At 41.7% G+C, this 14,544-nt stretch overlaps 1 protein-coding gene across 7 annotated transcripts in view; it reads left to right on the forward strand.

The window, feature by feature from the left end:
• LOC307178533 (zinc finger protein 350-like) overlaps positions 1-14,544 on the forward strand; it is a 70,312-nt gene that overhangs the window by 38,054 nt on the left and 17,714 nt on the right. Inside the window, exon 10 of one of the 7 annotated variants that reach the window (XR_013825215.1) lies at positions 3,519-9,139. The exons of 4 other annotated variants lie outside the window; for them this stretch is intronic. The gene's annotated coding sequence lies outside the window, so the exon portion shown is untranslated. Of the gene's footprint in view, positions 1-3,518; positions 9,140-13,960; positions 14,054-14,544 lie in introns of those variants that run through there. 2 more of the 7 variants (XM_079906751.1, XM_079906750.1) reach the window with 2 other exon arrangements.

A 14,544-nucleotide genomic window follows, 5' to 3' on the forward strand; every position in this document is an offset into this window, starting at 1 on the left:
GGGCTCCAGAGCATGTGGGCTCTGTAGTTTGTGGCACGCGTGCTCTCTAGTTGTGGCGCTTGAGCTCAGTAGTTGTGGTGCGTGGGCTTAGTTGCATGTGGGATCTTAGTTCCCCGACCATGGATCGAACCCGCATCCCCAGTATTGGAAGGTGGATTCTTTACCACTGGACCACCAGGGAAGTCCCCTAAGTATTCTTAATATGTTCCATACATATGATTGCCTTCTGCAATTGATGTGCTAGCTTTACTCCTTTAAAATTGCATTTCGAGAGCCTAATAGCATAATAGTTTTGAAGCTAATAGCAATACAAAACAGGAAAAATATATATATCTTGTCCCTTCACACACAGTACGTTCTAAATTGAAATACTCTATAATGAATAATAAACAAATGCGTAACTAACATGCCTTAGTGTAAAAATTGCTGTAAGGAAAATTAAAGCAGCTAATGGAAGGGTGGGTGTTGGGGCTTGGAACTGCCCTTTTAGGAATGGGAGTGGCAATCTGATAAGGTGCCTTTGAGCACACAGATGAGGGATATGAGTAATCTTCCTGGGTGAGGAGTTTTCCAAATGTGAGACAGTGGGAATTTGAAAGACCTGAATCTGGAATGTGTTTGAGGAACTTCGGGGAAACTTATATGGGTAGAAGGGAGTGAACAAGAGGGAAAATGACTAGAGTTAAGGGTAACAGGGTAGTAGCTGCGGGTTTTGGTACATAGGTAACAAACTGCCTATCAAGGGCATTCAAGACCTTGATTCTTTTCTGAATAATTTGAGAAAACAGGACTTTGAGTAGAAGAGTGGCATTATACAATTTTTAAAGTGGATCACTTTGCCTACTTTATAGAAGGTAGCCATTATTTGGGAGGGGGATGTACTTTTATACTCTTGGTTACAGTGTGTGACAATAAAATGATACAGATCAAAGTCATCAAAGATCAAATGTGCATGGGAAAGACTCCAGGAGAGGCTGCACACAAGGTTCCCGGTTGTCCTCTACCAGTGGAGTCATGTGAACAGTGCTGAATTTTCCCAGCAATGATGTTTGAATGTTTGACAACACGTGTGAAGTGTTGCCAACCAGGGAAGCTCACCCAAGCCTGCTGTCTCTAGACCCCAGAATCAGAATGTTAGTGTTGTCCAAAGCCTCAGGCATACAAAAAACGGGCATCTACCACAAATCACATTGTTAGTATAAACTGTATGTTATGGCTTCAGACCTCATGTCTAAAAAGATACTCTTATTAGGCAGCATATCAGGGACTCAGAGGTTATCTTCCAGTCATCAGTCATGGCCACTCATTTCTTTGCAAGATGCAGGGATGGAGTAACTGCATACCAACGTTCCCTTTTTACATAGGACCATAGGGTATGTTCCAGCTAGACTATTAGTTGGAATCTTGGTTACAGAAGCTTTCTTCTAAATTTGAGGTTAGTTGGAATTAGCAGATGCAAACTATTTTACGTAGAATTGAATAAACAATACAGAAGTTTTCTCCTAAATTTGAGGTTAGTTGGGATTAGCAGGTGCAAACTATTTTGTGTAGAATTGAATAAACAATACAGCACAGGGAATTATATTCAGTATCCTGTAGTAAACCATAATGGATAAGAATATAAATATATATATTTATGTATGTATAAATGAATGACTTTGCTGTACACCAGAAACTAATACAATATTTTAAATCAGCTACACTTCAATAAGAGAAATTCTAAAATATTCAAATTAGTGCTTTGGTAGAGTTAGGTGAATGGTGGTCTACAGAATGAAGAAGGATGGCAAGATGTTAGACTATGATAACCAGTCTTTCAGTAGTCTGTCACACTTACCTTGAAATCAGATGCTGAGGATCCACATCTTACTCATCATTGTATTTTGTTCTATATACCTGGATCTTCAGGGGACCCGTGATCACAATACTCAATGTTTGGTTCTCTTAGGTGGGCTTAATTGGATTCCAAACTCTACATGTTGGAATGGCTAAAGCCTTGGCCCTGTGCCTTCACCTTTATTCTACATGTTTCTAAACACAGTCTCATCCAGTTCTCTATCTTTGAATAATGTATATTGATGATATCCACATTGCTATTTTCAGATAAAACCTTTTTAAAGATTTATATATTCAACCTGTTCATGTTTATATAGTACTTGGGTATGTAATAGTCATCTTTTTTTTTAATTAATTAATTTATTTTTGGCTGTGTTGGGTCTTCGTTGCTGCGTGTGGGCTTTCTGTAGTTGCAGAAAGCGGGGTCCACTCTTCGCTGCAGTGCACAGGCCCCTTTCATTGTGGAGCAGAGGCTATGGGCACACGCTTCAGTGGTTGTGGCACATGGGTTTAGTTGCTCTGTGGCATTCGGATCTTCCCAGACCAGGACTTGAACCCATGTTCCCTGCATTGGCAGGTGGATTCTTAACCACTGCGCCCCCAAGGAAGTCCCTGTAATAGTCATCTAAAACTTTGTTTCACAATGCGTGCTAGATTTTCCTCTCATTCTGGACTTCAGTAATATTCCTCACATTATTAAGAGGCAGTCCACCTACCCAGTGGCTGAAACCACATAATTCTTGGAATAATCCTTGAGTCTTAACCTCTTCCATGCTTCTCCCATTAAGTCCATCAGTGAACCTTGTCTTTTCTTTGAACATATCCTGATTTCCTCCACCTCTTACATATTCATTGCTCCTTTAACCATGATTCACAGACTGCAATTGCCTTCTTTATTCCTTTGCTTCAGTGGTCTGTACATAGAATTAAACCTGGGTGTCCTAAATTTTGACTCATTTCTGATACTATCTATGTGGAAATAGTGTCAGATTCTACAAGTTAAGGGTTCAGTCCCACATGGTTGTCCCAATGTCAGATGTCAATTGCAAGTCCAGATTGTTACCTGTGCTTCTGACCAACTGGCTGTAAGTTGGAGGTTCCCATGACCTGCTTCTTGGGTTCAGTTAATTTCCAAGGGTGGCTCTGAGAACTGAGAAACATTTACTTATGTTTATAACCAAGTGAAGAGGTACAAGGTCCGAAATAAAGAGGTACAAGAAGGCAAGGTCTGAAGGATTCCTGAATGCGGGAGCTTCTTTCCCCAGAACTGGGGTGCACCACCCTCCTGGCACATGGATGTGTTCACCCATCCAAAGGTTGAGCAAATTTTTTTAAGAGTTCTTATAGAGCTTTAATATCTAGGCCCTCTCTCCTTTCTCAGAGGCCAGTGGGTGGAGCTGAAAGTTCCAACCGTCTAATCACTTAGTCTTTCTGGTGGTCAGTCCCATCCTGAGGTTATGTAGGAACCCTATGCTAAGTCACCTCATTAGCATCCTAAACACTTAGGAAATTACAAGGCTTTAGGAGCTCTGTGGAGGAAGACCAAATATATTTCTTTTTATACCACACATAGAATTGTCACTAAATAGTTACTTCACATGAAGGCAATTTTTGAAACAGTTTTCTTCCAAATTAAGATTATGAGAGATTGCGGAATGATTCCTTGTTCTCTTCTTTCCTAGAAATCAGGAAAGTTGATGACCTTCTGCAGCATCACTTGCCAAATCACAGCATTCAAAATACTGTGGAACAATGCTGCGAACATAATACATTTGCAAATATTGTTAATCAGAGCAAAAGTCATTTCCTTTTAAAGCAAAATTGTGATATGTTTGACTTAACTGAAAAACCTTTAAAATCAAATATAAGTTTTGAAAACCAGAAGAGAAGCTGTAACTTAAAGAACTCTGCTGAGTTTAATGGAGATGGGAAATCCCTTCTCCATGCTAACCATGAGCAATCTTTTACTGAAATTAAATTTCCTGTAAGTGCAAAACCCATCAGCAATAACTCCCTGTCTACTAAGCAACAGAGAACTCACAACATAGAGAAAGCCCATGTATGCAGTGAGTGTGGGAAAGCCTTCTTCAAGATGTCTCAGCTCTTTGATCATCAGAGAGTTCATACTAGAGAAAAACCTCATGGATGCAGTCTGTGTGGGAAAGCCTTCTCCAGAAAATCCAGGCTCACTGAACATCAAAGAACTCATACAGGACTGAAACATTATGAGTGCACTGAATGCGATAAAACCTTCTTCAAGAAATCGCAGTTCAATAAACATCAGAAAAGTCATATAGGAGAGAAACCTTACACATGTAGTGAATGTGGGAAAGCATTCACCACAAAGTGTCTGCTCATTTATCATCAGCGAACTCATACAGGGGAGAAGCCCCATGGATGCAGTCTGTGTGGAAAAGCCTTCTCTACAAAGTTCAGTCTCACTACACATCAGAAAACTCATACAGGAGAGAAACCTTATATATGCAGTGAATGTGGAAAAGGATTCATCGAGAAGAGGCGTCTTATTGCACACTGTCGAACTCATACTGGTGAGAAACCCTTTGTATGCAGTGAATGTGGGAAAAGTTTCACCTTGAAGAAGAGTCTTATTCCGCATCAGCGAACTCATACTGGAGAGAAACCCTATACATGCAATGATTGTGGAAAAGGCTTCACCTTGAAGAACCCTCTCATCAGACATCAGCGAACTCATACAGGAGAGAAACCCTATGTATGTAGTGTATGTGGAAAAGGCTTCACCATGAAGGGTGATCTCGTTGTACATCAGCGAACTCATATTGCAGAGAAGCCATTTATATGCAGTGACTGTGGGAAAGGCTTCACTGTGAAGAGCCAACTGATTGTACACGAGCGAACTCATACCGGAGAGAAACCCTATGTGTGCAGTGAATGCGGAAAAGGCTTTCCAGCCAAGGCCCGTCTGATTGGACATCAGCGAACACACACAGGAGAGAAACCCTATGTATGCAGTGATTGTGGAAAAGGCTTCATTCAGAAGGGCAATCTCATTGTACATCAGCGAACTCACACAGGAGAGAAACCTTATGTATGCAATGAATGTGGCAAAGGCTTATCCGCGAAAAGGAAGCTCGTTGCACATCTGCGAACTCATACTGGAGAGAAACCATATATATGCAGTGAATGTGGCAAGGGCTTCACCGTGAAGAGTACTCTTGGTACACATCAGCAAACTCACACTGGAGAGAAACCGTACAAATGCAACGAGTGTGGTAAAGCCTTTAAGAAGAAGACATGCCTCATACGACATGAGAGATTTCACTCAGGAAAGACTTCTTTGCATGTACTGAATGTGGAAAATTCTCTTTGTACAAAAATGATCTCATTACCCATCAGAGAATTCACACAGGAGAGAAGCCATATGAATGCAGTGAATGTGGGAAAACCTTCACCACAAAGTCAGGGCTCAGTGTTCACCAAAGAAAACATACAGAAGAGAAGCCCTATGGATGCAGTGAGTGTGAGAAAGCTTTTGCCCACTTGTCAATCCTTGATAAACATAAGAGAATTCACAGGTAGTCACTTTGGGGAAGCCTGTTGCCGGTTGTAGACCCTAAAGATAATAGTATGCAGAGAAGAATCACAATGCAAAGAATGTGGTATTACCTTTAGTGATCAAGTACCTCATATTTTATATTGATGAAAAAATTTACAAAACTATTCGGATACAATCAGCCTTGGTGAAAATATTTTAGGACATTCTATGTCTAAAAAGTATATACTGAGATAAAGCCTATGAGTGTGAAAGACTAGGAAAGCCTTCAGTGGAAATAAACCCTATCATATGTGATCATCATAGAACATGAATGAATGAATGTTTCTAATTGGTAGAAGTATAATTGTGGAAAAGCCTTTGCCCAGAAGTAATACCTCAACAGATGTCAGTTATCACTAGAGAAATACTTTCCTGTGGCAATGAATATAGCAGGGTTTGCAGCAGTAAATATTGCTTTATCATTTGCCAGGAAATCCGTGCAGAAACCCATTCTATATGGTGGACGTTAACAAAATATCAGACAACTTAATGAAGGAAAGAAGCCTTGGGGAAATGATGAATGAGAGCATTCTGTTACAAGTCTTAAGGGATACTACACCTCACAAGCAACTGAAGGATACCTTCAGCCATATTTCTAGTTTCCTTGTCATTGATCTTATAAATTTTACATAGTGGCAGTTACTCTCAACATGGATTGAATTTTCATTATTTAACTTTTGCATTTCTTTGGTTCCAAGTTTGTGTTATTTCAGAATATTTGAAGTACTTCAAAATGAAAAATGTACTCGTTTCTTAAGTATAACAACAGATCTGGATGTGTTTAACCAAGTTTGTAAGTACCATCAGGGGGTTTATAAAATTAATATAAATGTGATGTTTTTATAACTTTTAATTTTGAAGTAAGTTTAGAATCACAAAAACAAATATTCCAGAGATTTCCTAAATGCCCTTCAGCCCACTACTCCCAAAGGTAAAATCTTATAATAACAACACAGTTTACTGTGTGGTTATATAAGGTCAAATAGAGGAAAGTGAAATTGTTACAGTGCTGTTAACTACAGGGTTTATTTCGATTGCACCAGTTTTAACATGTAGTAGTTTTTGTTTGGTTTTTATATATCTCCTTAAGAAACTTCATCACATATGTAGGTTCCTGTAACCAACACCCCAGTAAAAATTTAGAATGCTTTGTCAACACAAACTCCCTCATGCTACATCCTCATAGTCACATCCTTTCCCCGACACTAACCCTTGGCATCACAGATCTTTTTGTATCCATAATTTTGTCATTTATAGAATATTAGAAAAATAGGGCCTCCCTGGTGGCGCAGTGGTTGAGAGTCCGCCTGCTGATGCAGGGGACACGGGTTCATGCCCCATTCCGGGAAGATCCCACATGCCGCGGAGCAGCTGGGCCCGTGAGCCATGGTCGCTGAGCCTGTGCGTCCGGAGCCTGTGCTCCGCAACGGGAGAGGCCACAGCAGTGAGAGGCCCGCGTACTGCAAAAAAAAACAAAAAACAAAAAACAAATCATTTAGGATGTATCCTTTTGAGGTTGACTGTTTGACCTTGTGAAATTGTAGAAAATAGACATATTGGTCTCTGCCCCTAGTTTCTGGCACAGAGCTTCCGAAACCCTTGTAAATTTCTACATAAGAGTGTGTGGAGCATCTCTTACTCTATTGATGTGATTCTGGGTGGGCTCCTGGATGGGGGTTGGTCAACAGATACAGCCATGATTAGAAGCTTGGAATTTTCAGCCCACTCCCCATCTTCCAGAGAAGGGAGAGGGGCTAGAACTGGAGTTACTAATCAATCATGCCTATGTAAGGAAGTCTCCATAAAATCCCAATAGTAGGAATTTTGGAGAGCTTCTACATCGGTGAACACATTCAGGTATGGGGAGAGTAACACACCACAGCACAGGGACAGAAGCTCCTGTGCTTGGGATCCTCCCACATCTCGCCCTATTTTTGTCATTTAGCTGTTCATCTGTATCCTTTATCATATACTTTAATAAACTGATAAACACAAGTGTTTCCCTGAGTTCTGTGAGCCATTTAGCAAAACTAGTTGAACCCAAAGAAGAGGTTGTGGGAATCTCCGGTTTGTAGCCAAATCAGACAAGTTGTAGGTAACTTGGGCACCTGCTGCGTGTGATTGACATCTGAAGTGGGGTGGAAGCAGTCTTATGGGACTGAGCCCTTAACCTGTGGGATCTGACACTATCTCCAAGTAGACAGTGTTAGAACTGAGTCACAGTTAAGGATCCAGTTGGTGTAGTGAAGAATTGCTTGGTGTGGTTAAACGCCCCACCCCCGATATTTGGTGACAGACGTGTCAGAAGTGTTGCAAGTGTGGCAGTAGCACGAGTAAAAGAAATACAACTACGGATTTTTCCACTATAGACCTCAAGTAAATTCAACCTTGGATCCATCCAGAAGCTCTCTGCACATCCTTTCTGCCACAAGAATATCAGAGTTCATGCAACTGGCCGTACCCAAGGTATTCCTGCCTAAGGGTTCAAGGGCACCATCAGTTTGCTGATTTTGCACAAACTGATGACTGAAATGCATCTCATACCACGTTGGCCTTGGATAGGTGCCGGCCCCTGAAAATTTAATTTAGCTCTATGCCTGTGACCATTTCTTGCAAAAACAGGAAGGCAGTGGGGTGCCCATAAGACATTTCTGTGTCTTCCCACCCAGCCAAGTGATAGCAGCCGTTAAAGCTGCTCCCGTCCTAAATGCCAAAACCTCTGTGAGGTCATGAAGCCATGTGATGTCATAGGACCTGTGTATGGCCAGAACTCGGACTTCTGAAGCTAACCCAGAGCCCTCGCCAGACACACTCCTCCCAGGCGCTTGGCTTCCCTAGCAACAGCTACAGAAGCACTTCAGGGAGAACACATCACAATCAGAAGTGGTTTTAGACCGGGTTCAGCCTTTGGCAGCTTCCAGAGGAGTCTTCAGAGGCTCAAGATATGCTGAGCCTGCTTCTGGGTGAGGATCCCCAGTGAGGGGCCTTTGGGGTCGGTGAAGAGGAATGCGTGTCAATGACTGTGTTTGGGGTCTATTTGGGTTGAGTCACTGAGGAATCTGGGCGTTAGTGATGGAGCCTTAAATTAAGGCTTAATCTGAAGTGTTTAATGATTGAAGGTCCTGTTGGTCAGGGTTTAGGGTCTATATGTTAGGTCTGCAAGATTCGGTAATTGAAAACTGGATGGAAGGTGTGAAACCAATGAGCACTGCCTCTCCCCTAGGTTAGCTATTTAATATCCAGCTCATGATCTGGAGAAGCCTGGAATTGGGGGAGGAGTGTCAATGGGAAAGAGTGTCTGTGGTAAATTTCAGATTCAATTTGAGGTTAGTGTTGTTTAGGGAGTACAGAGTTTGTCTGTGTTTGAGAGCACAGGAGTCGGGAAGTTTTGAGACCCATAGTCCCAGGCTAGTGGGTGTTTAGAGGCTCAACCTTTGGATCCTTCCCCAAGGTTCCTGTTAAAATTTTGTCTCCTACATACACTCTTCTCATTGTCCCCACAAAAATCAGAATAATGCACCGTGGTCAAGTGGTGTGTATAGGAATAAAGACAGGATATTTGTTCATTTTACTGCAAAATTTACTCTTGGGCATTTCCTTTCAGATTTCTTTGACACAAGTAAGAACAACCATTTTCCTGAATTCTACTCCTCAATGAGAGCCATTTCATTGAAAAAAAATTTTTTTCAGACTACTGTTCTAAAACTTGGGATCATCTGTATAAACATACATTCAAGAATCTCGCTATCTTCTAGGCTGTATTTTTTGCATTGTGTCTTGCAAATAATAAAAGTTCACGTTATTTCATCTTATAACCAGTATTTCATATTTTCAGTTTTTTGAATTTCAGCAAGTCTGATAGTTGGGTACTTGTATCATATAGCTGTTTTTTTGTTTGTTTTGTTTTTTGCGGTATGCAGGCCTCTCACTGTTGTGGCCTCTCCCGTTGTGGAGCACAGGCTCCAGACGCGCAGGCTCAGTGGCCATGGCTCACAGGCCTAGCTGCTCCGCGGCATGTGGGATCTTCCCAGACCGGGGCACGAACCCGTGTACCCTGCATTGGCAGGCGGACTCTCAACCACTGCACCACCAGGGAAGCCCTCATATAGCTGTTTTAATTTGCATCTCCCTAATAACAAATGATGTAGACCATTTTTTCATATGTTTGTTTGCCATCTGTTATCTTTGATCAAGTGTCTGTTCAAAGTCTTTGCCCATTTTTAAAATTGGGGTTTCTTATTGTTGACTTTTTAAAAATAAATTTATTTATTTATTTTTAATTTATTTTTGGCTGGGTTGGGTCTTCGTTGCTGCGCGCAGGCTTTCTCTAGTTGAGATGAGCAGGGGCTACTCTTCGTTGCGGTGTGTGGGCTTCTCATTGCAGTGGCATTTCTTGTTGTGGGGCATGGGCTCTAGGAGTGCAGGCTTCAGGAGTTGTGGCACGTGGGCTCAGGATTTGTGGCTCGTGGGCTCTAGAGCACAGGCTCAGTAGTTGTGGCGCATGGACTTAGTTGCTCCGCAGCATGTGGGATCTTCCCAGACAAGGGCTCGAACCCATGTCCCTGCATTGGCAGGCAGGTGCTTAACCACTGCGCTACCAGGGAAGTCCCTTATTTTTGACTTTTAAGGATTCTTTCTATGTTCTGGGTATCAGTCCTTTACCAGTATAGGACTTATGGGATGAAAGTGTTGAGATACTTTAGAGATCCTTTTTTTTTTTTTTACCAATGGACCACTAAGTGTTCCAGCAACATTTGTTGAAAAGTCTATTTTTAAATTTATTTTTGGCTGAGTCAGGTATTAGTTGTGGCGTGTGGGCTCTTTGTTGTGGGCATGGGCTTCAGAGCATGTACGCTCTGTATTTTGCAGCACGCAGGCTCTCTAGTTGAGGCGTGTGGGCTTAGTTGCCCCATGGCATGTGGTATCTTAGTTCCCCAACCAGGGATCAAACCCACGTCTGCTGCATTGGAAGGCGGGTTCTTAAGCACTGGACCACCAGGGAAGTCCCTGAAAAGTCTATCTTTCTCCTTTGAATAACCCTTGTACCTCCATCAAACACTTGAATATACTTGACGTATGTGGGTCTTTTTCTGGGATCTCTGTTCCGTTCCATTGATCTATGTGTTTGTCCTTTCACCAATACTATTAAAGGTCTATAAGTCTTGAAATCTGTTGATATTAGTTAGCTCTATATGATGGTTCTTTTTGGTCAGAAATTGTTTTGCTATTTTCAGTGGAGATACCTGGCAAATATTACCTTTTCCAGTAGAACAATTTTGTCACTTTGATTTTCTATACCCCTAGATATGATATTAGAAAGGGACTTCAATTCAGAGGTGTCTTTTCCAAAATGCATAACCCCTGTTTAATGAGGAAGAGAAGGTCAATATACAAAATACCTGGGACTTCCCTGGTGGCGCAGTGGTTGGGAATCTGCCTGCCAATGCAGGGGACACGGGTTCAATCCCTGGTCCAGGAAGACCCCACATGCCACGAAGCAACTAAGCCCATGCACCACAACTACTGAGCCTGCGCTCTAGAGCCCGTGAGCCACAACTACTGAGCTCACGAGCCACAACTACTGAGCCCACGTGCCACATCTTCTAAAAAAGCCTGCGTGCCGCAACTACTGAGTCAGTGTGCTCTAACTACTGAAGCCCACGTGCCTAGAGCCTGTGCTCCGCAATAAGAGAAGCCACCACAATAAGAAGCCTGCCCCCCACAACCAAGAGCAGGCCCCACTCGCCATAACTAGAGAAAGCCCACGCACACCAATGAAGACCCAACGCAGCCAAAAAAAAAAAAAAAAAAAAAAAACCTGACCAGTATTCCTCAAAATAATTGAGGACATGAAAAAGAAAAGACCGAGGAATGGTCATGGAGCAGAAGAATTCAAAGAAACCTGATTTCTAAAGGCAGTATTCTTCCCTGGTTTGAATCCTGAGACAGAAAAAGGACAGTAGTGGAAAACTTTGTGAAATCCAAATAGAATCTGTAATTTAGTTGTGTCATACCAATGTTAATATCTCAATTTGACAAATGTACCATGGTTATATAAAATATTCACATGAGAGGAAGTCAAATGAAGGTATATGTGCACTCTTTGTAGTACTTTGTGACTTTTGTGAAAATCTAATATTTTCTCCAAATAAAAGTTTATTTAAAATAGGTATAATCAGGACTTCCTTGGTGGTCCAGTGGTAAAGAATCCACCTTCCAATGCAGGGGACATGGGTTCAATTCCTGGTAGGGGAACTAACATCCCACATGCCACGGGGCAACTAAGCCCACGTGCCACAACTAGAGAGAGAAAACCCACATGCCACAACTAGAGAGAAGCCTGCGCGCCACAACAAAATGTCCCGCATGCCTCAACAAAGATTCCGCATGGCACAGCTAAGACCCGATTCAACCCCCCCAAAAAAAAAAATTAAAGAAAATAAATATTTAAAAAAATAAAATACGTATAATCTATATCAATTATATCTCAATAAAGCTGTAAAAAATAGGTTTGACCTAGGGACTTCCCTTGCAGTCCAGTGGTTAAGACTCTGTCCTTCCAATACAGGGGTTTTGGGTTTGCTCCCTGGTCCAGGAACTAGCGCCCCAGCCAGTAAATTAAAAAAAAAAAAAGGTTTGATCTAGTTTCATCACTTAATCTCTTATTATAAACATTTCCATATTATAAAATGTTCTTGTATATATATAATTAATATTATGTGGCTGTAATAATATCACAGGTGTAATAATATGGCTGTAATTGTATAATAGGATGGTAACTGGAGTCACATATAAAAGTTATGCATTAAAATGGGTATACTTGAAAAATGTAACTGATTCAGTTATGTTCAGTTTATATTATGATCCTCTCATTATCCAGATTCTTACATTATCACTCCAAGATTTGTTGTACTGTTTTTCTTGTATGTCCCAGATATCGCCATCTATTTTTAATCCAGGTAGCTTATAATTTTGCAATTTTAGTTGTTGTGTTTTAAAAAATATTCATACCCTATAAATTTTGTAGTATAGAACAGCAATTCCTTTTAACAGCTTTATGGTCGTAATTTACATATAACACTTACCAGTAGTAAGGGTATATAATACAATGACATTTAGCAAGTTTATAGAGTTGTGCCATCACCATGATCCAATATTTAGAAATTTTCGTAACCCCAAAAAGTAAACTGGGTATAATGAGAATCTACCGTATAGCATAGGGAACTCTACTCAATGCTCTGTGGTGACCAAAATGAGAAGGAAATCCAAAAAACGGGATATATGTATACATATAGCTGATTCACCTTGCTGTACAGTGTAAACACGATACTGTAAAGCAACTATACTCCAATTAAAATTAAAATAAGATAAAATAAAATTCTATATAAAAAGAAAAGTAACTGGATAGTTGATTTGTTGAGTTTTGAGAACTCTATTCTGAATATAAGTCCTTTTATCACATGTTAAATGTGTCAATATTTTCTTCCAATCTCTGGCTCCACTCATTACTTTTCTTAAAGTTGTGCTTAAAAATACAAAACTTTTTCATTTTAATTAAGTCCAATTTATTATTTTTTCTTTTATGTCTCAACCTTTATTGTCTTGCTGCAGAACTCTTTGGCTAACTTAAACTTAGGTTCATGGAGATTGTCTCCTAAGTTTCATACTTTTACCTCTTATATTTAGGTCTGTGATCTATTTCCAGTTAACTTTTGTGTATGCTTAGAGTTATGGGTCTTAAGTTATTTTTCTGCAAATAGGTATACAATTATCCCAGCCTCTTTTGTTGAGAAGACTTACTCCCATGGAAGTATCTTAGTGTCTTGACCAAATAGCTATTGATCTTAACACTTTTGGACTCTCAATTGTGGTTGTGCCTTTTTCATTGGCTCCAGACCTTTACTGGCCTCATTTTTAGTGGCCTTTCCCCGAGGCTCTAATCCCAGTCAAAATTTAGGCTTCATCCCAGCAGCTCGTTTCTTCTGGACCTGATGGCCTGTGCCATACTGTGCCGGTTTCTCGAAATCGTATTCTGTCCTAAAAGCCACTTCCTGCAAGAAATGTTCCTCCAAAGCTTTCTGGGGATGTCCGATTACTGGATGTATTGCCGTTTCTCTTTCCGGGAATTCGTTCTCTGCTGCTATACCGACAGCGGAACTCTTGGTCCATTTGGAAACCCGTCCCCCTACTTTTTTAATACAAGGTGTAAAATAAAGGCCGCGGCAATATTACTTTCCTGCGCAGTCCGTCGAACGCAGTTTAGGTAGCTCCATATCTGCCTCGCAGACCTCGAGTCTCTGAAAATCTGCGAATTTTCTGAAGAGTCGAAGTGCCAGGAAATGAGATATCATCAGTGGCTCCTCACCTCCCGGACCATCCAGGGCTCCCGGCCCCAAACCCGCCCCTTGGCCTTCTGTACGTCAGGTGTCCCAACATGGCCGCCCCGTGGGGCCGCGGAGAGCTGGGCGCAGACATATTGCCTCTCTGGGAAATACCGGAATCCGCTCATCCGCCTTTCTTGAAACGCCTCAGGCCGTCTTCGGCCGCCGTAGGCAGGCGAAAAATCTGGGCGACGGGTCCAGAAGTAGAAGCGGTTCGCGGAAGGTTACGTTTAGACTCTCCTTGTGGGCTGGGAAAAATCGGGTCAGTGTGTGCATTTGTCCCTTGAAGTTTTGTGTGTGTGTGTGTGTGTGTGTGTGTGTGTGTGTGTGTGTGTGTGTTTTCTCATGAGAGGTGTGTCTATGACAGCGTGACGTGACTCCTACAGGGTGCAAATGGTGTAGTGTGGACTCACGGAATTATTGGAGGGTCTGGTGGGAAACGCCAAGGTGGAGGTATTTGGGAGGAACCAGCAGGGTCTGGCACGTCTATCTGTGGTTGGGGTACTTTGGTGGGGAGTCGTTAAAACGGTTAAGAATCTGTAGAGATCAGCGACCGTGTCCTGACTGGCAAGGTATGGGGTCTTTGCGGATCATTCTGTAAAGGATGCAGGTGGTATTTCCGATGGTAACAGCTTCAGGTTTGGGAATTAATATGGGGCTCAGTGATTTGAGGCCAGGGTGGACGGGCATCATGTGGGGATGTCTGGTCCAGGTTTCGGATTAATTAAGAAGTGTGTAGTGTCTGTGGTACAA

The sequence above is a fragment of the Stenella coeruleoalba genome, assembly GCF_951394435.1.
Source record: "Stenella coeruleoalba genome assembly, chromosome: 20".
In the NCBI taxonomy this organism is placed as follows: Eukaryota; Metazoa; Chordata; class Mammalia; order Artiodactyla; family Delphinidae; genus Stenella; species Stenella coeruleoalba.